This window comes from Schistocerca gregaria, chromosome 4 (assembly GCF_023897955.1).
Source record: "Schistocerca gregaria isolate iqSchGreg1 chromosome 4, iqSchGreg1.2, whole genome shotgun sequence".
Lineage (NCBI taxonomy): Eukaryota > Metazoa > Arthropoda > Insecta > Orthoptera > Acrididae > Schistocerca > Schistocerca gregaria.
Window position 1 is genome coordinate 468622894 of NC_064923.1, and position 26216 is coordinate 468649109.

Genomic DNA, 26216 nt, shown 5'->3' on the forward strand with positions numbered 1-26216 from the left:
GGACTATCGCGGTCAGGATAGGAAACTGTAAGATAAATACCCGCTTTTGTAAGATCAGGCAGCACCAGGGGAACATCTTCACAGAAACCACATCTACTTCTACATCTACATCTACATCTACATCTACATCTACATCTACACCTACACCTACATCTACATGGACACTCTGCAAATCACCTTTAAGTGCCTGGCAGACAGTTCATCGAACCATCTTCACATTTCTCTATTATTCCAATCTCGTACAGCGCACGGAAAGAACGAACACCTGTCTTTCCGTACGACCTCTGCCTTCCCTTATTTTATCGTGGTGATCGTTTCCCCCTATATAGGTTGCCTTCAACAAAATATTTTCGCATTCGGAGGAGAAAGTTAGAGATTGGAATTTCGTTAGGAGATTCCTCCGCAACAAGGACGCCTTTGTTGTAATGATATCCACCCCAAATACTGTATCATTTCAGTGACACTCTCCCCTATTTCGCGATAATACGAAACTTGTTGCCCTTCTTTGAACTTTTTCGACGTACTCCGATAATCCTATCTGGTAACAATCCGACACCGCGCAGCAGCATTCTAAAAGAGGACGGACAAGCGTAATGTGGTCAGTCTCCTTAGTAGGTCTGGTACATTTTCTAAGTGTCCTGCTAATAAAACGCTGTCTTTGGCTAGGCTTCCCCACAACGTTTTCAATGTGTAACTTCAAATTTAAGTTGTTCATAATTGTAATTTCTAGGAATTTAGTTGAATTTACGGCCTTTAGATTTGATTGATTTACCGTGTAGCCGAGGTTTAACGTATTCCTTTAGCCCTCATGTGGATGACCTCACACGTTTCGTTAATTAGGGTCAATTGCCAATTTTTGCACTAAACTTATATCTTTTCAAAATAATTTTGTAATTTGTTTTGACCTTGTGATGACTTCACTAGCCGGTAAACGACTGAGTCATCTGCAAACAACCTAATATGGCTGCTCAGATTGTCTCCCAAATCGTTTATATAGATAAGGAACAGTAAAGGGCCTATAACACTACCTTGGGGAACGTCAGAGATCACTTCTGTTTTACTCGATGAATTTCAGTCTGTTACTACTTACTGTGACCTCTCTGACAGGAAATGACGAATCCAGCCACGTAACTGAGATGACATTCCATAGATACGAAATGTCACTACCAGCCGCTTGTGTGGTACAGTGTCAAAAGCCTTCCGGAAATCCAGAATTATGGAATCAATTTGAAATCCCTTGCGGATAACACTCAACACTTCGTGCGAGTAAAGAGCTAGATTTGTTTCACAAGAACGATGTTTTCTATATCCGTGTTGAAAATGTGTCAATAGACCGTTTTCTCCGAGGTAATTCATAATGTTCGAAAGCAATATATGTTCCAAAATCCTGCTGCATTTCGACTTTAATGATAAGGGTCTGTAATTTAGTGGATTACACCTAATACCTCTCTTGAATATTGGTGTGGCTTGTGCAACTTTCCAGTCTTTGGGTACGGATCTTTGGTCGATCGAAAGGTTGTACATGATTGTTAAGTATAGAGCTATTGTATCAACATACTCTGAAAGGAACCTAACTGGTATACAGTTAGAACCAGAAGAAATTACTCTTATTAAGTGATTTAAGTTGCTTCATTTCTCAGAGGATATCTGCTTCATGTTGGTGGCTGTTCTTGATTTGAATTCTGGAATATTTACTTCGTCTTCTTTTGTGAAGGCATTTCGGAAGGCTGTGATTAGTAACTGTGCTTTGGCAGCACTGTCTTCGGTAGTATCTCCATTACTATTGCTTGGAGAAGGTATTGATTGTGTCTTGCCGCTGGCATACTTTACATACGACCAGAATCTCTTTGGATTTTCTGCCAGGTTTCGAGACAAAGTTTCATCGTGGAAACTATTATAAGCATCTCGGAGTGAAGTCCGAGCTAAATTTCGAGGTTCTGTAAAAGACCGCCAATCTTGAAGATTTTGCGTCTGCTTGAATTTGACATGTTTTTTTCGTTGTTTCTGACCCATTTTGTGCACCAAAGAGGATCAGCTTCGTCGTTTGTTAATTTATTTGGTACCGATACTATTTCTTCGAATTCTAGCCACATATGGTCTGCATTTACATTGTTAATTTGGAAGGAGTGGAGATTGTATCTCAGGAAGGCGTCAAGTGAATTGTTTATCTGCATTTCCGAATATGTATATTTTTCGTTTATTTTTGGAGAATTTGGGGGGTTGCAATATTCAATCTCGATACTAGAATCCTGTGTTCACTAATTCCTGTATCCGTTTTGATGCTTGTTATTAGCTCAGAATTGTTTGTTGCTAAGGGGTCAAGTGTGTTTTCACCACCGCTTGCTATTCACGTGGATTCATGAACTAACTGTTCGAAATAATTTTCAGAGAATGCGTTCAGCACAATTCGGGACATAGGAGATAGCTTACAAAACCCTCGTTCGATGGGCACTTGGATAATGCTCCACAATCTGAGAGTGGAAATACAGAAGATCCAAAGCAGAAAAGAGCGTGTTTTTAGGGGATCGTTTAGTGAGCACTACAGCGTCACGGAGATGGACATCTAGCTCCAGAAGGAAACACAAGATGTATGTTTTACATCATGGTTTGGTTTACTTCTGAAATTCCGAGAGCAAACAACATATTACCTTCTCCTACATATATCTCACGAAAAGACCATTACGGTGAAATTAGAGAGATTCAAACTCAGACGGAGGCTTCTTCCTGCGCACCATTCGTGACTGCATCAGTGTGGTGGAGGAGTGACAGCGATACCCAAAATATCCTCCGCCATACACCATAAATAGCTTGGGGTGAATGGATGTAGATTTATGTGTATTTGTAGTGCGCCAGGGTACACTAAGTAAGCCTACACTGTATGGCAGAGTTTGAGCACTTAGCCCGATTAGCCAGTCAGACAAATTCCATTTATTGCCAGATTAGAGGGCCAGACGAAGTACTCTTGAGCAGTGTTTCCGATTAGATGGCCAATCCAAGCACACTGACAAAAGGCTCTGCTACGATTATCTGTGGTGTTTATAAAAACTTATGGAGAAAAAGATGTAGAATCATAAATCACTAGGGGAAGAAAGATACTGCGTACAGGAAAATTAGAGACCTTTGCAGAAAAAGAGCACCTGTACGAATATCAAGAGCTTAGATGGAAAACCAGTCCTAAGCAAAGAAGGGGAAGCAGAAAGGTGGAAGGAGTATATAGAGGGTCTATACAGGGGCGATGTTCTTGAGGACAATATTATGGAAATGGAAGAGTATGTAGATGAAGATGAAATGAGAGACATGATACTGCGTGAAGAGTTTGACAGAGCACTGAAAGACCTAAGTCGAAACAAGGCCCCGGGAGTAGACAACATTCCGTTAAAGCTAGTGATAGCCTTGGGAGAGCCAGCCGTGACAAAACGCTTCGATATGATGAGCAAGATGCAAGACACAGGCGAAATACCCTCAGACTTAAAGAAGGATATAATAATCCCAATTAAAAAAATAGCAGGTGCGAACAGATGTGAAAATTGCCCAATTATCAGTTTAATAAGTCATGGCTGCAAAAAACTGATACGAATCCTTTAAAAAAGAATGGAAAAACTGGTGGAAGCCGACCTCGGGGAAGATCAGTTTGGATTCCGGAGAAATGTGGGAACACGCGAGGCAATACTAACCGTACGACTTCTCATGAAGATAGGTTAAGGGAAGGCAAACCTACGTTTATAGCATTTGCATGCTCAGAGAAAGCTTTTTACATTGTTGACTGGAATACTCTCTTTCAAATTCTAAATGTAGCAGTGGTACAATATAGGGAGCGAAAGGCTGTTTACAGTTTGTACAAAAACCAGATGACAGGTATAAGGGGGGAGGGGCACGAAAGAGAAACAGTGGTTGAGAAGGGAGTGAGACAGGGTTGTATCTTATCCCAGATGTTATTCAATCTGCATATTGAGCAAGCAGTAAAGGAAACAAAAGAAAAGTTTGGAGTAGGAAAAAAAAACTTTGAGTTATGTCGTTGACATTGTAATTCTGTCAGAGACAGCGAAGGACTTTGAAGAGCTGCTGAACAGAATGGACAGTGTTTTGAAAGGAGGATTTGAGATGAACATCAACAAAATCGAAACGAAGATAGTGGAATGCAGTCGAATTAAATCGAATGATGCTAAGAGAGTTGGATTGGGAAATGGGACACTTGAAGTGGTAAATTAATTTTGCTGTTTGCTAAGCAAAATAACTAATGCGGTCGATGTAGATAGGATATAAAATACAGACTGACAATGGCAAGAAAAGCGTCTCTGAGGAAGAGAACTTTGTTAACATCGAATATAGATTTAAGTGTCAGGAAATCCTTTCTGAAAGTGTTTGTATTGAGTATAGCCAAGCACGGAAGTGAAACATGGACGACAAGCAGTTTAGACAAGAAGAGAATACAAGTTTTTCAAATTTGGTGCAACAGAAAAATGCTGAAGATTAGATGGGCAGATCACGTAACTAATGAGGTGGTACCGAATAGAATTGGTGAGAAGAGAAATTAGTGGTACAACCTTACTAAAAGAAGGAATCGGTTTGTAGGACACATTCTGAGGCATCAAGGGATCACCAGTTTAGTACTGGAGGGAAGCGGGAGGGAGGGTAAAAACTGTAGAGAGAGACCAAGTGATGAATAAGTAGGCAGATTCAGAAGTATGTAGGTTGCATTAGTTACTCGGAGATGAAGAGGCTTTCACAGGATAGAGTATCATGAAGACTTGCACCAAACCAGTGTACGGACAGAAGACCACAGCAACAATAAAATGGTGAAATGCCAGGAACTTATGCACCAACTTAACGCAAGCTAACGATGACCGGAGGTCCTTCCGTTCAGTGCACATGTAGACCATGATAGATTTCTTACGGGAATCAGGAACTATGAGTGAGGGGTATATGGGTAGCTAACTCTACATCAGTAGCATGTAACAGAATTTGTGTTGGACGGGAAGCGTGGTCTGACAGCCGCGGCAGTGAAGGCCACTTTCGTTAATCGGGAAATTCGGATTAGAGTCCCAATCCCGGACAAATATTCACTTGTTACCAGTGATTCACTTCAACGCCCAAATGCGACAACCGTCATTAACGCCTTTGACAAAGCACACTTGGGTTTCAGGTGGCGTTCAGCTAGATGTATTACGAGGACCCTGTCTATGTACTGTTTCTGTGGCTTTGTCTCTGGTTTAATTTCGATAATTGTTTTCTGTACTGGAACATACAGGTGTTCGTGGCTAGATCGTAGCTTGCATGCGAGCATTGATGTAATATTTCATCGACAGAGTTTTCAGCTTTATAGATGTACGCAAAGAAGGGGAATACGGAAGTACTGAGGGATGACAAGATACGATTGAAGTTCTCTAAGGGTATAGATAAGGCAATAAGGAATAGCTCAGTAGACAGTACAGTTGAAAAGGAAGGGGCATCTCTAAAAAGGCCAACCATAGTAGCTGGGAAGGAAAACATAGGTACAAAGAGTGTAACTGCGAAGAAATTATGGGTAACAGAAGACATACTTCAGTTGATCGATGAAAAAAGGACGTACAAAAATGTCCAGGGAAATTCAGGAATACAGAAATACAAGTCGCTGAGGAACAAAGTAAACAGGAAGTGCAGGGAAGCTAAGACAAAATGGCTGCAAGAAAAATGTGAAGAAATCGAAAAAGAAATGACTGTCGGAAGGACTGTCTCATCATACAGGATATGTGGAAACAGTACATTGAAGGGGAGGGAGGGGGGGAGATTAGTATGATGTGAGAGAAGAACAAACAGTAGTAGATTTAGAAGGGATAGGGTATCCAGAAATAGAATGAGAATTTAAGAGAGCTTTGGAGGACTTAGGATCATATAAGGCAGAGGGGATAGGTAACATTCCATCGGAATTTCTAAAATCATTGGTGGAAGTGGCGACAAAATGACTATTCACGTTGATGTGTAGAATGTATGAATTTGGTTACATACTATCTGACTTTCGGAAAAATATCCATACAGTTCCGAAGACTTCTTGAGCCGACAAGTGCTAGAATTAAAGGACAATCAGCTTAACAGGTCACGCATCCAAGCTGCTCACAAGAATAATATACAGAAGAATGGAAAAGAAAATTGAGGGTGTATTAGAGGACGATCAGTTTAGCTTTAGAAAAGGTAAAGGCACCAGAGAGGCAATGCTGACGTTGTGCTTGATAACTGGAAGCAAGACTAAAGAAAAATAAAGTCGCGTTCTTAGGATTTGTCGACCTGGAAAAAGCGTTCGACAATGTTAAATGGTGCAAGATGTTTGAAATTCTGAGAAAAATAGCGGTAAGCCATAGGGAAAGCGGGTAATGTACAATATGTACAAGAGCCAAGAGGGAATAATAAGGGTGGGCGGCCAAGAACGAAGTGCTCGGATTAAAAAGGGTGTGAGACAGTGATTTTGTCTTTCACCCCTACCGCAATGATGGAAATAAAAGTAAGGCTCAGGACTTGAATTTAAAATTCAAGGTGAAAATATATGAATAATACTATTCGTTTCAGTCTGGAACTGCGGGACTGCTACGGTCGCAGGTTCGAATCCTGCCTCGGGCATGGATGTGTGTGATGTTCTTAGGTTCGTTAGGTTTAGGTAGTTGTAAGTTCCAGGGGACTGATGACCACAGATGTTAAGTCCCATAGTGCTCAGAGCCATTTAAACCACTATTCGCTGATGTCATTGTTAACCTGAGTGAGAGTGAAAAGATGGTCTTCTGAAGGGAATGGACAGTCTAATGAGTACAGAATACCGACTGAGAGTAAATCGAAGAAAGACAAAAGTAATGAGAAGTTGTATAAATGAGAACAGCAAGAAATTTAACATTGGGATTGATGGTTACGAAGTAGATGAAGTCACGGAATTCTGCTACCTAGGCAGTAAAATAACCAATAACGGACGGAGCAAGGAGGACATCAAAAGCAGACTAGCAACGGTAAATAAGGCGTTCCTGGCCAAGAGAAGTCTACTAGTATCAGAAATAGGTCTCGATTTGAGGAAACAGTTTCTGAGAATGTACCTCTGGAGCACAGCATTGTACGATAGTGAAACACGGACTGTGGGAAAACTGGAACAGATGAGAATCGAAGCATTTGAGACGTCGTGCTGCTGACGAACTTTTTTATAAATCTTTAACATAATGCAGCGCGTCAGCAACCGCGAAATGTACAGAAAATAAACAATTTTTTCAGCCTTCAGTTGCAAGGTAATTTTTACTCCAGAATGAGATTTTCACTCTGCAGCGGAGTGTGCGCTGATATGAAACTTCCTGGCAGATTAAAACTGTGTGCCCGACCGAGACTCGAACTCGGGACCTTTGCCTTTCGCGGGCAAGTGCTCTACCAACTGAGCTACCGAAGCACGACTCACGTCCGGTACTCACAGCTTTACTTCTGCCAGTATCCGTCTCCTACCTTCCAAACTTTACAGAAGCTCTTCTGCGAACCTTGCAGAACTAGCACTCCTGAAAGAAAGGATATTGCGGAGACATGGCTTAGCCACAGCCTGGGGGATGTTTCCAGAATGAGATTTTCACTCTGCAGCGGAGTGTGCGCTGATATGAAACTTCCTGGCAGATTAAAACTGTGTGCCCGACCGAGACTCGAACTCGGGACCTTTGCCTTTCGCGGGCAAGTGCTCTACCAACTGAGCTACCGAAGCACGACTCACGTCCGGTACTCACAGCTTTACTTCTGCCAGTATCCGTCTCCTACCTTCCAAACTTTACAGAAGCTCTTCTGCGAACCTTGCAGAACTAGCACTCCTGAAAGAAAGGATATTGCGGAGACATGGCTTAGCCACAGCCTGGGGGATGTTTCCAGAATGAGATTTTCACTCTGCAGCGGAGTGTGCGCTGATATGAAACTTCCTGGCAGATTAAAACTGTGTGCCCGACCGAGACTCGAACTCGGGACCTTTGCCTTTCGCGGGCAAGTGCTCTACCAACTGAGCTACCGAAGCACGACTCACGTCCGGTATTCACAGCTTTACTTCTGCCAGTATCCGTCTCCTACCTTCCAAACTTTACAGAAGCTCTTCTGCGAACCTTGCAGAACTAGCACTCCTGAAAGAAAGGATATTGCGGAGACATGGCTTTAATTTTTACTCGTTTACCTAGGTTTCGATTCCAGTAATGGAAACTTCTTCAGAACCTATAAATGAAACCACATACGGACATATATTACTCACTGAAATGCATCATCAGTCTAATGACTGAATAATAAAGAAATCGTGATAGTTACAAAAAAATTAAATTATTTTGAGAGCCAAACACTGGCCATGTCACAGATTAAAAATTAAAACAATAAAGACGCATAATCATAAGATTGTTGTTGTTGTGGTCTTCAGTCCTGAAACTGGTTTGATGCAGCTCTCCATGCTACTCTATCCTGTGCAAGCTTCTTCATCTCCCAGTACCTACTGCAACCTACATCCTTCTGAATTTGCTTAGTGTAGTCATCTCTTGGTCTCCCTCTACGATTTTTACCCTCCACACTGCCCTCCAATACTAAATTGGTGATCCCCTGATGCTTCAGAACATGTCCTACCAACCGATCCCTTCTTCTGGTCAAGTTGTGCCACAAACTTCTCTTCTCCCCAATCCGATTCAATACTTCCTCATTAGTTATGTGATCTACCCATCTAATCTTCAGCATTCTTCTGTAGCACCACATTTCGAAAGCTTCTATTCTCTTCTTGTCCAAACTATTTATCGTCCATGATTCACTACCATACATGGCTACACTCCATACAAATACTTTCAGAAATGACTTCCTGACACTTAAATCTATACTCGATGTTAACAAACTTCTCTTCTTCAGAAACGCTTTCCTTGCCATTGCCAGTCTACATTTTATATCCTCTCTACTTGGACCATCATCAGTTATTTTGCTCCCCAAATAGCAAAACTCCTTTGCTACTTTAAGTGTCTCACATCCTAATCTAATTCCCTCAGCATCACACGACTTATGATCATAAGATTATGTCTGTCAAAATTAAAACCATTAAGGCCAACGTAGACGGAACTACGCTGGCCAGAAAGAAGAACCACACGTGAGCGGCGCGGAAACTAGGCGTCGCGAGCAGTTTCGCGGCGGGGCTCGGCCGCGGCCAAGCGCATGCGCAAGCGCAGGCGCGAGAGACAAACTGTCTCAAAATTACTTAGAGCAAATATACATATAAACAAAATGTGACTGAAAGCCGTCCTACAAATGGACAAACCTATCTATTGGTATAGCAACATTAAACAATTTACCTGAGAACAAACTACAAAGCCAAGGTATAATTTTTTTTTACATTTAAATATTATAGTAAGAGGGCGAAGCCCCGCTACAGTAACTAAAAAATTAGTGTCGAAACCATGCGTGCTAAGCATAAAATGTCTTTAACATAAAAACGCCTTAGCAACTATGTGTCATTACCAAGCATATTACGAAATACAAAGACACACATGTACAATTGCGCTATAATAAAGGGAAAAAGCAGATAGGGAAACAGCATCGGCCATTCGAAGCCGACTGTGGGTCAGCTCCACTGGAGTAAAGGTTGAAATCCTTCGAAATCACTTCTATTTTTTAGTTGCAGCTGATCATTAAGTAAGTTCTCTCTGTCAAAAATAAGATGTTTAAAAATTTACAATTCTTCGAGGGTGCCTAGCCTACATCCCTTGACTTCATTATGCAAAAGCTCTGCGTCTTTTAGAGGCTTGGGAGCATACGCCTTTTGGACCAGATGTTCAGCAAATGTAGATCCTCGTGTTCCATCACCGCTTTTTGTCGGCAGATGCTCTTTAAACCTAACAGACAGGGCCCTTCCTGTCTGGCCAATGTAATAAGAAGGACATTCAGTACAAGTGATCTTATACACATCTGATAGCGATGATTTATCAGTACCTTTATCCAGAGAATGAACTAAATTCTTTTTGAGGTTGTTGGTGGTAGAGTATGAAACTTTACACCCTAGGTTTTTTAATAAACGACCTACCATATAGGATATGTTACCTATAAAGGGAACTGATATGCATTTCGTTGCCTGGTGTTGATTGTGGGTATCTGAACTGGAAAGGGTGGTAGTCTTCTTTCGTGTTTTTTTGTTGAACAACTGTCTCACTATACTGGGATTATATCCATTATTCTGAGCGATGTTTTCGAGGACTTTTGATTCATTCTGTAAGTTGACTGGCGAAAGCGGAATGGAAAGTGCTCGATGGATACTCGAGTGAAAAAAGGCCATTTTATGGGCCTGAGGATGGGTAGAATCAGCTGGGATGATGATGTCGGAATAGGTTGCTTTCCGAATAATTTTGAAATCTATTTTGTTGCCAATAATGGATAGAGTCAGATCGAGATAGTCTAAGGTCCTATCAGCTGTCTGATTTTCTTGCGTAAAACTGATTTTTTCATGGAGATTATTGAAAGTGGTAAATAACAGTTCTAGCTCTTCATGGGAGCCTTCAAACACAAACAGCAAGTCATCTACATATCTCGCATAGAAAATTATATTATCTGGATAATTCCGAAAAAAACGTCTGCTCCATTGAGTTTATAAAAATATCTGACATGATACCAGCTAACGGGCTGCCCATAGCTAGGCCACAGGGTTGCGAATATATTTTATTATTGCAAGAGAAATAATTGTACTTGAGGGTGGTGCGTAGCAGAACCATTAGTTCATCGATCTCAGGGGCAGTTTAATTTTTTGTAAGTATCACGATTTCTTTATTATTCAATTATTAGACTGATGATGCATTTCAGTGAGTAGTATATGTCCGTATGTGGTTTAATTTATAGGTTCTGAAGAAGATTCCATTACAAACCTAGGTAAACGAGTAAAAATTACCTTGCAACTGAAGGCTGAAAAAATTGTTTATTTTCTCTATTGACGAACGTTGGAAATTAAATGAACTGATAAGGTGAGGAATGAGAAGGTTCTGCACAGAATCGCTGAGGAAAGGAATATGTGGAACACACTGACAAGGAGTAGAGACAGGATGATAGGACATCCGTTAAGACATCAGGGAATGACTTCCATGGTAGTTGAGAGAGCTACAGAGGGCAAAAACTGTAGAGGAAGCAGATATTGGAATACATGCAGCAAATAATTGAGGACGTAGGATGCAAGTGCTACTCTGAGATGAAGAGGATGGATGGCACAGGAGAGAAATTCGTGGTGGCCCGCATCAAACCAGTCAGAAAACTGATGACACAAAGAAAAGGAAAAGAAAAAGATATACTGGTATACTACCCCAACACCTACGCTTTTAGGTAATTAGCCTGTATCAGTACGTAGATGCCCGATGTTTGTTACACAAGGATTTTAATTAAGGCTAAATTATGGGCCTGTAGACTTCATGAGGGGGTGGAATAGTGATATTGTAATTTAATTATGTGGCCAGATAAGATACATATGATGAAAGTTCTATTGTCAATTGTAAGTTCCCAAACAAAACGAGTGCAGTAGTTGCACAGAAGAATAACACGAACAAGTTTAATAACATGCTATTCACTAAAAAATTATCGTAAGAACATGAAACAGTTACAACTATGGCTGATGGAGATTGACGACAAGGAACCGCTAGATACTTTAATACTATGTCAGTACACTGATGTATTTCCACGATCTGATGACAATGACTGTCAAAATTTGAGTTTGTAAAATAATGCATGCGAGGAAGGCGCCTTCCTTCTACTTGTTAACACACTACCATTTACTGAGTACATTGCGACCTATACACGCAGAAGCCGATTGCAGATGTTACCATTCTTTTAACTGCGTCATTGTCTTGTCCGGCAGTGCTGTTGTTGGCGTTCACTGTGCACGACACCTGTGATTCCCGAAAAGCGATGTGACGCAAACTTTACGTCATGCTCGAGCTGGAGCTGCAAAGTGAAGTGACTACTTCTCACACCAAATTCTGCCAGCAGAATTCGAAGTATTTCTATCAGTAGCTGTGGACTAAATCTGACGTTCCTCGTATCTTACCTCATAACATTTTTCCCTTCATTGAGAGCCAATCCTAGCCTCTCACGAGCAGTCATACAATAACAAGTATCAATTGTCTTGGAGCATCCTCCCACTTCTCAATGATTTTCCGAAACTATTCCGTCACACCAGACTGACCAAATGCAATTCCCACATTTTTGCGCCCAGAGCCTACAGCTAAAGAAAGGAATTTGTTTTGTTTGTCCTATCAGTGTCTGAAACGAGCGTGTGATTGTGTTACAGCTTGTTGTTTTCTGCGACCCTCCTAAGATTCTTGCTGTGTGGTCTTCAGTCCTGAGACTGGTTTGACTCAGCTCTCCATGCTACTCTATCCTGTGCAAGATTCTTCATCTCCCACTACCTACGGCAAGCTACATCCTTCTGAATCTGCTTAGTGTACTCATCTCTTGGTCCCCCTCTACAATTTTTACCCTCCACGCTGCCCCCCAGTACTAAATTGGTGATCCCTTGATGCCTCAGAACATGTCCTACCAACCGATCCCTTCTTCTGGTCAAGTTGTGCCACATACTTCTCTTCTCCCCAATACTATTCAATACCTCCTCATTAGTTATGTGATCTACCCATCTAATCTTCAGCATTCTTCTGTAGCGCCACATTTAGAAAGCTTCTATTCTCTTCTTGTCCAAACTATTTATCGTACATGTTTCACTTCCATACATGTCTACACTCCATACAAATACTTCCAATACCGACTTCGTGACACTTAAATCTATACTCGATGTTAAGAAATTTCTCTTCTTCAGAAACGCTTTCCTTGCCATCGTCAGTCTACATTTTATATCCTCTCTACTTCGACCATCATCAGTTATTTTGCTCCCCAAATAGTAAAACTCACTTACTACTTTAAGTGTCTCATTTCCTAATCTAATACCCTCAGCATCGCCCGATTTAGTTCGACTACATCCCATTATCCTCATTTTGCTTTTGTTGATGTTCATCTTATATCCTCCTTTCAAGACACTGTCCATTCCGTTCAACTGCTCTTCCAAGTCCGTTGCTGTCTCTGACAGGATTACAATGTCATCGGCAAACCTCAAAGTTTTTATTTCTTCTCCATGGGTTTTAACACCCACTCCGAATTTTTCTTTTGTTTCCTTCATTGCTTGCTCAACATACAGATTGAATAACATCGGGGATAGGCTACAACCCTGTCTCACTGCCTTCCCAACCACTGCTTCCCTTTCCAGTCCCTCGTCTCTTATAACTACCATCTGGTTTCTGTACAAATCGTAAATAGCCCTTCGCTCCCTGTATTTTACCCCTGCCACATTCAGAATGTGAACGAGAGTATTCCACTCAACAATGTCAAAAGCTTTCTCCAAGTCTAGAAAGTCTAGAAACGTAGGGTTGCCTTTTCTTAATCTAGCTTCTAAGATAAGTCGTAGGGTCAGTATTGCCTCACGTGTTCCATATTTCTACGGAATCCAAACTGATCTTCCCCGAGGTCGGCTTCTACCAGTTTTTCCATTCGTCTGTAAAGAATACGTGTTAGTATTTTGCAGCCGTGGCTTATTAAACTGATCGGTAATTTTCACATCTGTCAACACCTGCTTTCTTTGGGATTGGAATTATTATTTTATTCTTGAAGTCTGAGGGAATTTCACCTGTCTCATACATCTTGCTCACCAGATGGTAGAGTTTTGTCAGGACTGGCTCTCCCAAGGCCGTCGGTAGTTATAATGGAATGTTATTTATTCCTGGGGCTTTGTTTCGGCTTAGGTCTCTCAGTGCTCTGTCAAACTCTTCACGCAGTGTCATGTCTCTCATTTCATCTTCATCTACATCCTCTTCAATTTCCATAATATTGTCCTCAAGTACATCGTTCTTGTATAGACCCTCTATATACTCCTTCCACCTTTCTGGTTTCCGTTCTTTGCTTAGAACTGGGTTTCCATCTGAGCTCTTGATATTCATACAATTGGTTCTGTTTGCTCCAAAGGTCTCTTTGATTTTCCTGTAGGCAGTATCCGTCTTGCCCCTAGTGAGATAAGCCTCTACATCCTTACATTTGTCCTCTAGCCATCCCTGCTTAGCCATTTTGCATTTCCTGTCGATCTCATTTTTGAGACGTTTGCACTCCTTTTTGCCTGCTTCATTTACTGCATTTTTATATTTTCTCCTTTCATCAATTAAATTCAATATTTCTTCTGTTACCCAAGGATTTCTACTAGCCCTCGCCTTTTTACCTACTTGATCCTCTGCTGCCTTCACTACTTCATCCCTAAATGCTACCCATTCTTCTTCTACTGTGTTTATTTCCCTAGTTCCTGTCAATTTTTCCCCTATTCTCTCCCTGAAACTCTGTACAACCTCTGGTTTAGTCAGATTATCCAGGTCTGATCGCGTTAAATTCCCACCTTTTTGCAGTTTCTTCAGTTTTAATCTGAAGATAAGATTCTTATCTGATTTATATATATGAGGAGCCAGCTAAAAGTATTTTTGGGACGAGGAAGTTGTAGTCTCACACTTACGGAATCCTCACACTTTGCCTGATGTGTTCTGCCAAGAGCATAAATACCTGTAGCTTCCACAGAGCCTGCGTAGTGACCACCGGTATACTGCTGCCCTGTCGGCAGACTGGCGCCGTCGTTTCTGCATTCTCTGCCCAAGGTTCATTTTTGATTACCTTCCACGACCTTTACCATACTTTACGACGTTCTCGTCGCAGAAAAGCGCTTTAGGAACGTGGGAATGGCGGTCATCTCCTACAGAATTTCAGCGATTCCTCTGCACGGTAGTTGTGTTACCTGCTGTCCGCATTGTGTCGGCGCGTGACGGTGTCCTATTATCGTGTCCAATACACGTAACAACCTTCAGCGAACGGTGTCCCTCTTGACTGTGACGTCGTCTTTTACGACCTGCATTAAGTTAATGGTGCCCTTCGGCCCGTTTTCATCTGCTGCCTCTCTGTAAAACTGCCGGCCCAGCCAAACGTTATTATCAATTAATAAAACGCCTAAAAGTATTTCATGTATTGGCAATCACTGACCGATAGTCTTTATTGAAAATAAAGGAATACGTTATTTTTAAGTCAAGTAATTCGACCTACGTATCACTCTATATATAACTTCCTTACCAATTATCAATAATGTAAAAGCCGACAAAGCCCGTCAGCTTCGCCGTCCTTCACTGTCTGTGTCACCAAAGGTAAATCCATTTTTTAAAGTGAGTTTCATGTTCAAGAATTAATAACGGTAATTCATTTATTCATCCAGTCCATTCACACAGTGCTATCCTAGTTAGTCATTATCATTACGTGAATTTATGATTGTATGGTGTTGCCTTTTTTTTACTAATTGAAAGGTTTAGTGGAATTGTTCTCCACGTGATCTATTAGGGGGAAAATGTAAACTTGCTACGGCAAATTGTCACTTTTTTGCTCAATAGTCATAACTCTACATTTCTTTCCAGTAATTTCGATCTCATAGCCATTTCTAAAAAATTATCATATTGTTTCTGGGATGTTCCCATGTGCTCACATACACGGATTAGCCAGAACATTATGACCACCTACCTAATAGCCAGTAAGTCCACCTTTGGCACGGATAACTGGGGCGATGGATTGTGGCATGGAAGCAATGAGGCCTTGATAAGTCGCTGGAGGGAGGTAGCACCATCTTCACACACATGTGAGCTAATTCCATAAATTCCGGGGAGAGGAAGGGGAGGCGATGACCTGTGACGCCACGTCCAATAACACCTCAGATGTGTTCGAGTGGGTTCAGATCTGGTGAGTTGGAGGGGGGGGGGGGCAGCACATCAATTGCAACCCTTCGCTGTGTTCCTTTAACGACTTCATCACACTTCTGGTCTTGTGACACGGCGCACCATGTTGTCAAAAATCCCACTTGCATCAGGAAACATGATCGTCATGAAGGGGTGTACGTGATCTACAAACAGTGTACGATACTCCTTGACCGTCATGGTGCCTAGCAAGAGCTGTACTGGACCCATGGATGCCCACGTGAATGCTCCCCAGAGCGTAATGGAGCCGCCGCCTGCTTGTCTCCGTCCCGTGGTGCAAATGTCAAGGAGCTGTTCCCCTGGGAGAAGACGGATTCGCGCCCTCCCAACGCCATGGCGAAGAAAGTATCGGGATTCATCAGACCATGCAACAGTCTGCTACTGTGCCAACATCCAGTGCTTATGCTCACGTGCCCATTTCAGTTATAGTTGCCGATGACGTGGTGTTAACATTGGCACATGCATGGGTCGTCAGCTGTGGAGGCCCATCATCTGAATGTTCGGTGCTCTGTGTGTTCACACACACTTGTACGTTCGATGTCTCTAACGAGGGGTCGTTGCTCAATCCGACGACGTCTGAACGTGGTTTCACTTTGGTTTTTCCATGTGTTGAAAACGCTCACCACAGCACTCCTCAAACACCTGACAAGACCCGTAGTTTACCAAATGTTCCAGCCGAGCGTCCGGGCCGTCACAATTTTCCTCGGTTTACACATGGACAGCACGTTCACTGATACCACATGCACCGTGCATGTGTCTGTCTAGGAGTCATTCTTCGCCACGTGACGCTGCTGTCGCCTGGACAGGTTTATATCGATAATATGTCGATGGTTATAATGTCCCAGCTGATCAGCGTATTCTTACTTAGTTAATAGCTAATGCGAGCAAAATTGATTTGACACAGTCTGCCTTCAACAGAGTCCTTTTCCACATACGCTGCCAACAAAAACTTTTTTTAAAAAAATGGAAACAGTTTACTACAAGTATAAAACAGATATGTATTGCTGAGAACTTCGTGAAATCCTTTCCAGTATGGATTGTTCCGAGTGACTATTGAACTTGCTCTTCATTGTGATAGGTGTTCGACCATACAAGGCAAGGTTTTACATCCTCATTGCACATATCCTTTCTATAAGAAGCGGTACAAATGTACTTGCAGATTGTACAGGAGATTAGAGTGTATTGATTATAATGCTGCATTCACTTAAATATATGCTCATCATATCACTTATTGAGTTACGCAAGGTATTTCCTACTTCTAAGTAAATCAGTCCAATAACAGCCATATTGCACTACTTTTCCTTAAATAGTTCGTTGCGCTACAGAAGATCTTTCCTACTTCTACGTATATAAATCTAATAACTGTTAGATGACACTGGTTTTCTTTCGTGGTTCAAAATTTTGTATATAAGAGGCGACATTTACAATGACGTCGTACAAGGCACATAAAAAAAAAAAAACAAGTAGGAGGCATTCATGATGCTTACGTAGATGAATATCGGTGGTAGAAGAATCCTTCCGTAGTCTTCCTCAAATGCCGGTTGTAAATGCTTCATCAACAGCGTTTCACGAAAAAAAAGAGTCTTCTGACCTTCCTGTCTGGGTTCAGGAAGCACTCTGCTACTGATAGTACCAAAGAAAATATCAGAGAGGCAACACTGCGACCAGAGTGATGCAAACAAAAGAAACCGGCGCCATATTTGTGTAGGAAGAAACAGCTGCCGTACACGATAGTCTGAAAGGACGTTAGGAAATAACTATCAACCGTTAGCGTTTATAAATTATAGCCAGAAACAATAATACCTCTGACTATAGCGCACTAACTATATACGTCGTCTCTCGACGGTGTCAACATCTTTCACATAAATGCTGTAGCCAAGGCGGCCAGTAATGCGCCATTTACAATTAGACGCGGTCACGAGGCATAGCATGGTTATGCACGGATGAGCCAAAACATTATGACTACTCTCCAACGCAGGCTGAATGCCTCCTGGTGGTGTTGCGGGCGAGCGACGCAGTAAGAAAAGAATGCAAGCGGAAGAGAGACGTATGGGCAGTCATTATAGGGAAGATACGGGCCGCAATTGTGAAAATCCATTGATATGAACGGTTGTGACAAAGGGCACATTTCGTGGAGCTGCGGATGGAAACTAGAATCTCCGAAAAGACGAAGCTGGTAACTGTTGGTGTACTACTGTCGTGAGCACCTTTGGAAAGTGGCTGAAGGGCAATGAAATGGAGAGTAGGCCGTATGGTATTGGACGACACTGCGTTCCATCACTAAACGTAGAAGTTCGGAAGATCTCCCATTGGGCAGTCCAGGACTGGCACTTACCTGCGGCAGTTCTGACGACAGAGTAGAGTGCTGGTACAGGCACAAGTGTTTCGGAGCACACCGTTCAAACGCCGTTGAACATGGAGCTCCACATCATGCGATCCCTACATATCCCTTTGTTGACCGAACAAGAGCGTCAGTTGCGATTGCAGTGGGCAGAGCATCACCGAGTTTTCACCATGGGTCAATAGAAATATGTTGCCTGTCGAATTAATCGCATTTCGTACTACATCACGCTGGTGGATGGGTCCCTACACGACGTCATCCAGGCGGATGGCTGCATGAAACATGGACTACACATGCAGGCCGATGGTGCAGAATCATACTATGTGATACATTGAGTTGAGCTTCCATGGGATCTGTGCTGCTAATCGAAGGCATCGTGACAGCCGTGAACTACGTGAAAATATTGCGAACCGTCTGCATCGCTCCCTGCTTCAAGTCTTCCACTGCGTTGGTGATGTCTTCCAGCAGGGTAGGTAACAGTCTGAGTTTCAGAGTCAGAATCTTGGTACAATGGTTTGAGGGACATTATGGTGAACTCACATTGATGTCTCGTCTAGCAGGTGTGCTTGATCTGTACCTGCCGGAACACATATCGGGCGCCAGCTGTATGCCAGTAAACCGCCTTCCAGTAATTTGGGGGAATTGCTTGACCTGTGCATTGGAATCTGGTGCCACCCACTTCTGGTATCCTGTCAAGGACTTTTAGAACCCGTACCAAGCAGAATCTTTCTTCGACATAAAAGTTTTCTAGGTTTGGTACCCAGAAGAAGGCCGCTGCAATCGTGGCCGAAACGTTGGCTTTTCCATAGCAGCAGTAGTTTTTACATTATGACGCGGTACCAAACCCAGAAAACTTTTATGTCGACTGACTCTGGACGCAGAAGCCTACGCAATTATATTAGAATCTTTCTGGTATTGCGTTTGAAAAGTGGAACAATACGCTGTTAAACAGCTGGTCATGATGTTTTGTCCATCGTGTTCTGGCGTAAAGTCAAGCGCCGGCAGGCCAGTCGGGAACGATAGAACAGAGAGGGCTGTGAGTTGACGTCAGCCCATTGCACGCTGACCGACGCCTCTCCAGGACGACAACGCGACAGCAGCGGCCTCTAGGCGTAGAGAACACAAGCGCTGCACCTGATTAGCCGCAGTCCAATTCTATAGAAGCGTCAAGACCAGAGTCCTGGATAGAAGATTCCACTGTATTCCTTCACGTGTTTTGGAATCGTTATACTGAAGGACACTGGTTATATTGCATGTCACCCTTTGCTTGCGACACATATACAGGGTGTTACAAAAAGGTACGGCCAAACTTTCAGCAAATATTCCTCACACACAAGGAAAGAAAATATGTTATGTGGATATGTGTCCGGAAACGCTTACTTTCCATGTTAGAGCTCATGTTATTACTTCTCTTCAAATCACATTAATCATGGAATGGAAACACACAGCAACAGAACGTACCAGCGTGACTTCAAATACTTTGTTACAGGAAATGTTCAAAATGTCCTCCGTTAGCGAGGATACATGCATCCACCCTCCGTCGCATGGAATTCCTGATGCGCTAATGCAGCCCTGGAGAATAGCGTATTGTATCACAGCCGTCCACAATACGAGCACGAAGAGTCTCTACATTTGGTACCGGGGTTGCGTAGACAAGAGCTTTCAAATGCCCCCATAAATGAAAATCAAGAGGGTTGAGGTCAGGAGAGCGTGGTGGCCATGGAAATGGTCCGCCTCTACCAATCCATCGGTCACCGAATCTGTTGTTGAGAAGCATACGAACACTTCGACTGAAATGTGCAGGAGCTCCATCGTGCAGAACCACATGTTGTGTCGTACTTGTAAAGGCACATGTTCTAGCAGCACAAGTAGAGTATCCCGTATGAAATCATGATAACGTGCTCCATCGAGCGTAGGTGGAAGAACATGGGGCCCAATCAAGACATCACCAACAATGCCTGCCCAAACGTTCATAGAAAATCTGTGTTGATGACTTGATTGCACAATTGCGTGCGGATTCTCGTCAGCTCACACATGTTGATTATGAAAATTTACAATTTGATGCGTTGGAATGAAGCCTCATCCGTAAAGAGAACATTTTTACTGACATGAGGATTGACGACACATTGTTGGATGAACCATTCGCAGAAGTGTACCCGTGAAGGGCAATCAGCTGCTGATAGTGTCTGCACACGCTGTACATGCTACCGAAACAACTGGTTCTCCCGTAGCACTCTCTATACAGTGACGTGGTCAACGTTACCTTGTACAGCAGCAACTTCCCTGACGCTGACATTAGGGTTATAGTCAACTGCACGAAGACTTGCCTCGTCCATTGCAGGTGTCCTCGTCGTTCTAGGTCTTCCCCAGTCGCGAGTCATAGGCTGGAATGTTCCGTGCTCCCTAAGACACCGATCAATTGCTTCGAACGTCTTCCTGTCAGGACACCTTCGTTCTGGAAACCTGTCTCGATGCAAACGTACCGCGTCACGGCTATCGCCCCGTACTAATCCATACACCAAATGGACATCTGCCAACTCCGCATTTGTAAACATTGCACTGACTGCAAAACCACGTTCGTGATGAACACTAAACTGTTGATGCTACGTACTGATGTGCTTGATGCTAGTACTGTAGAGCAATGACTCGCATGTCAACACAAGCACTGAAGTCAACATTACCTTCCTCAATTGGGCCAACTGGCGGTGAATCGAGGAAGTACAGTACATACTGACGAAACTAAAATGAGCTCTAACACGGAAATTAAGCGTTTCCGGACACATGTACACATAACATCTTTTCTTTATTTGTGTGTGAGGAATGTTTCCTGGAAGTTTTGTAACACCCTGTATGTAATTTTCAAAGAAGTATTGTCTTTGATTCATTTCGTAATAGAACTCTTTAATGCGATTTGCCTGAATTGTTGTCTAGCAACCAGAGAAAAGAGGTTTCCTATGCACCTCATATTTTATGAGTAAGCAGGATACAAAATATCGGTGTAGATTGGCTTTTGTCCTTCACTTCACACATAAATTTGGCTTCAGAAAGTGAAGAACAATCGCGAGTTTGTTGTTGGTAGCCAATATTCTCTTTTATTGAAATAATCCATTTCTTCTCCAGGAGCTTGTTGTTCAATGGAAACGTAGGCTGAAATAACACATTTACATATTCATGTGAAGTTGAAACACGCGCAAGTTCTTCCTGCACTGGTGTGTAAGACAAATGTACAGCAGCAGTAACTATTTTATACGAGGCCCACGTGGCAGAGGCCACCGCTTGGAGCTCCACGCTGCGAAGTCCCAAGTATAATATTTGAATGCGGTATGTATCGCAATAGCATCGACAACCGAGTGAAAATATACAAGGGAAAAGGAGGGAGGGAGGAGTGCTGGTCGCCAAATGAAAAGTCGCTTGTTTGGATAAATTCTCTCGAGGTCTTACTGTCTCGAAACAAGAAACATTCGGAGTTTCATTGCGTCTGTGATTGCAGTTATAAACTGAGAAAACGGCACGTATGATTTCCGAACGGCCCTCGCATACATTTAAACTACGTGACTGAACGCCACGGCATATTTTATTCGAAAATTACAGAAATGTTCTTCCCTCCACCTGTATTAACTTACATTAACTTCTATTATTCATAGCGCTAAATAAAGATTCAATCCATCTCAATCTCACTCACACTACAGTTACCGACGACACTTTGCCGTACACTACAGACTAAGCAGTAAACAGTAGCATATTTCTGCCCATCCTCTCCGAAAGGTAGCTTATGTAAATGAGTAACACGAGCGATTCTGTGACACTTCGCTGGTGTACTTCTGACATTACTATTTTCTCTGAGTAAGACTCACAATGTACTACGTTCGATTACGTAAAAAGTATTCTAGCTAGAGCCAACTTCAACATCTATTTGGTATACTTGGATCTTTTTTTACAAAGTCCATTGTGATACAGCGAGTGTTGTCTAGTCGAGAGCTGGACGTTGGCTCTCGGCGAACACTGCTCGAGAACACAAGACGCATAAATACTTCACATGAAAAAAAAGTCAAGTACTTCGTCTAAATAGATAATTGCTCACACGCTGACCTGAGTTTATGTGTATCGGGAGAAAGTAGTGCCGAGTAAAGTACAGGGCTATCAACGATTTCGAAAACATTTTCGCCGTCAGTCAACAGCATTTAGAAACCTTTGAAGAACTTGCGAGCATTTTACTGTGAATATTACAGCTGTTGCAATGGCATTGCTGTTGGATATGACACTGATTATTATGACTGCACATAAACGTGTTCCTCCTGTAGACAGGACACTACACACAACATGGACAATGAGATTTGAATGGTAATACGCAGCTCCCATCAGGCCCTTGGAACGTAGATAGGTACAAGGTTACATTCTTGGTTTGTCTACAGGATGAATCACCTAAACCTTTAACCGAAAATATTGTCGAAATGGAAAGTGCTATTGATGTGCGATTTTCGCAGGATGGCCTTGTAGCCAGGGGTACGTTTTGTTAACCCATCAACAGGTGGTAATAATACTTAGAAAGTGTATTTTTTCTGCAAACATATACTTTTTTAAGCGGAAAAATGACTATTGACACTAACAGATTAAAAGTAGTTTAAATTATAACTTTAGTGGCGTTTGTTGCAGACTTCTAGTGTGAAGGCGGCCGCGGTGGCAGAGCGGTTCTAAGATCTTCAGTTCGGAACCGCGCGACTGCTACTGTCGCAGGTTCGAATCCTGCCTCGGGCATGGATGTGTGTGATGTCCTTAGGTTAGTTGGGTTTAAGTAGTTCTACGTTCTAGGGGACTGATGACCTCAGATGTTAAGTCTCATAGTGCTCAGAGCCATTTGAACCATTTTTTTTTCTAGTGTGAGTTGTTTACGAGATAACGTATTTTGAAAAATTCCTGCACTGTCACTTGAATAATACCTGTGATACCACATTATTAAGAACAACAAAAGTGTATACACTAGTTACGTGGATTCTGACCTCTAATGAGAGAACTGATCATCACAAATTTCAAAATGACCACCGGCGGCGGCAAATCAAGCTTCCAGTCTGGTATGGAATGACTGCTGCACGCGTGCTAGCATTTCAGCGGACATATCCGAGCAGGCCGTAGTGATACGTCGTTGGATACCATCATGTGTATTTTGGTATGTTCTTGTATACAGCGTCTTTTAGCATTCCCCACAGAAATGAGTCTACAGGAGTCAAACCCTGCAAACGGGCGGTCCAAGGTCCTCTGCGTCTAATCCAACGATTTGGAAATAATTCGTGAAGACATGCGGTAGTACTCCTTGCGCTATGGGCTGGACAGACATCACTTTGATACCACAGGTTCGTCATGTTAGGAGGCTGCGATGTTTGTGCGCGTTCAGTGTTCCGTCTGTGAAAACGGGCCTATGAACTGCTACTTCACTGTTCCATACCACTCGTTCACACTCCATAGACGCTGACGACCCAGCCGAAGAAGCCAACGGGGATTGTCAGCAGACCAATGGTCCATGTTTCGGTGGTTTACCTGGCCGTGATTGGTAAATGTAGCTTCGCAGTACCCTCTCGTAATGCCCATGAACAGAAGTTAACACGATTCTCACAATAGTTGCGATGCAGCTCCTGCTGGAGAGGGATGTGATAGAGACGGAACTTAGTTAATGGATCAAAAACGAACTGAAACGGGTGTCTTTCGCCGTCCGCACCGAGCAGATACAATGAACGAAAACGAACAAAATGAGATTTAAAAAAAACCAGAGGTCAGCCCGATAGAATGTCAATCCTAAGGGGCCCGTGTTCGATTCCCGGCTGGGTCGGAGACTTTTTCCGCTTAGGGACTGGGTGTTGTGTTGTCCTAATCATCATCATTTCATCGCCGTCGACGCACACGCCGCCCAAGTAACGTCAAATCGAAAGACGTACACCCGGCGAAAGGTCTACCCAACGGGAGGACCCAGTCACACGACATTTTTTACGCCACTTCCTCGTGCGCGGTAGCTAATGTGCAGATAAACTGCAACAGAACGAAGAACGTTAATTGTTCCTCTTCTGTCCTCACTTGTTTCCTTCTGTTACGTTGTGTAGGTGTCACACTACCACTTACACGTAACTGGTTGAAAAAACTGATGAATAGTTGCCGAGATGGTTGGGATATCTTGCCGCTTACACCATAAAAGAGCGAACTGCTTTTTTCTTACACTCTCCACCCACCATGAGCATACCAGCTTTTTCTGCATTGGTAAATCCTATCGTCCACTCACGACCTAATGCTTGGACTGTCACACACTAATTGACTAGCAAGTCACAATGCACTCAAGGAACAAGCAACCACACTGTAAGCAAATAAAACAACATCATACCTAGCAATTACGCTGGCTGAATGGCAGAAAAACTGTCGGTCTTGAAACTTTCCAGAATACGATATCTAGTAAACGACACGCAGTAGACTTCTGCAGCAAACATGACTGACATTCTAGTTTATACTACATTTATTCCTTTGACTTCAATAGGCATTGTTCAATTTAAAAATTGTACCTGACACAAAAAATACACTTCTTAATTATTATTACTGTCTGTATATTGACTAGTAATACGAGACCCTGACTACCAGTTCATCCTGCGAAGACCGCACATCAGCAGAATTTCCATTTCCACGATATTTGCGGTACACGTTTTAGGTGATTCACCCTGTATAGTTCAACAATATAAGCAGGGTTTCGTAATACAAACAGTTTTTTTTAATTTTCTGCAAGAAGTTAATGGCTCGCCGTTCAGTAAACGAGACGGAACATACATTCTATTAATAAAACACGATAAACGAGCTTCATTTCAGTAATACCATATGCTATAATGAGAGTCAGTCACAACTACATAAATGTGATTTGAATGTACAATAATAACTTCAACAATAAGAACTCTACTGCTAAAGTATTACACAACCTATAATTACTTCATCTAAAAAATCAGTGTTATGTAGAAAATTGAAGAAATTTAACTGAAATATAGTACTGGTAAGAGTGAATAAATAATCTAAAATAATAAGGGACGCAATTCAAAACGCTCTAGATTGAGAATGATTAAGGCTGAGGAGCGATGCCTAATAACCACGAACTTTAAAGCACTTCCTAACTACAGCTGCCGAGAGCCATAAACTTTGCTTGAAAAAGTAGACGTCAGCCTCCCTTGAAATTTATCTTGTCTCCAGTTACGAGCAGTGGACTAGATGCAGGCGTAAAAAGAATTCTCCAACGGAGTTGGTGCTGGATGGGGAAACGTACAAAACCTGAAATTAGATGCTCGAGCTTCTGTAACATAACTTCGCTGATAAAACTTTTTGTGATGAGAACATCTGGCACTGTGGGATGAAAACTCTGTTACAGTGCGAAAATTGTAATACCTGCTGGCTGTGAAATGAGCTGTATATGTTAACAGGGATAAACGGAGAAACGCAAGTGAAACAAAAGTAGATCGGAAGTAAATAAATTGTGAAAGAGTTCTCCGACAATAGTCTACAAAATTCAGATGTAATGATTCTGAGCTTGGTGAGCGAAACGTTGTATTTGTCAAAGGTTTTGTAGCTTAGTGTGCATTGAGAGCACAACGTATCATCTAACCCAATGAGAGAGTAAGGAAAATATGGCTCGAAATAAAAGATACTAAAGCAAGTATAAATACAGTGTATATCTTCAACCAGTATCCTCTATCAGTTCTTTTAATTTTCTCTGTTCGCTCTTCGATTGCATTTCCTATACAAGAGACAATCTTAAAGTTTTAATTATCAACTGGTAAAAAGGCATTATGTAAGAACAAATACTTTGTTGGTCTGATGGGATTACTTTTTCCTGGAGACTTATGAGTCTGAACTTATCTTCATTAAGGATAGAAACTGAAGTATGATTTCCCCATTACGTGAAAAGCTGTAGCTCTATTCCACTGTCGGAGAACATTGGAAATACGAACTATTCTGTAGACATAATGGGAAAATGGACTGAAAGTGGGAAGTTTGTGTTAGTTAGGGCACCGGACTAGTGTAACCTGTGCAGATGTCGTAGCCACAACACTATGATGGTGTAGTAGTTAGCACATCTACCT

The 26216-nt window shown here is 42.3% G+C and overlaps 1 protein-coding gene and 3 non-coding genes across 4 annotated transcripts in view; all 4 read right to left on the minus strand.

Moving 5' to 3' along the window:
* Positions 1-26216, minus strand: part of LOC126267133 (G-protein coupled receptor 52-like) — an 882235-nt gene that overhangs the window by 306715 nt on the left and 549304 nt on the right. The gene's annotated exons all lie outside the window — the stretch shown is intronic.
* On the minus strand, positions 7320-7394 carry Trnas-cga (transfer RNA serine (anticodon CGA)). Its single transcript has one exon. It is a non-coding gene; the product is annotated as a tRNA-Ser (tRNA).
* Positions 7620-7694, minus strand: Trnas-cga (transfer RNA serine (anticodon CGA)). Its single transcript has one exon. It is a non-coding gene; the product is annotated as a tRNA-Ser (tRNA).
* Positions 7920-7994, minus strand: Trnas-cga (transfer RNA serine (anticodon CGA)). Its single transcript has one exon. It is a non-coding gene; the product is annotated as a tRNA-Ser (tRNA).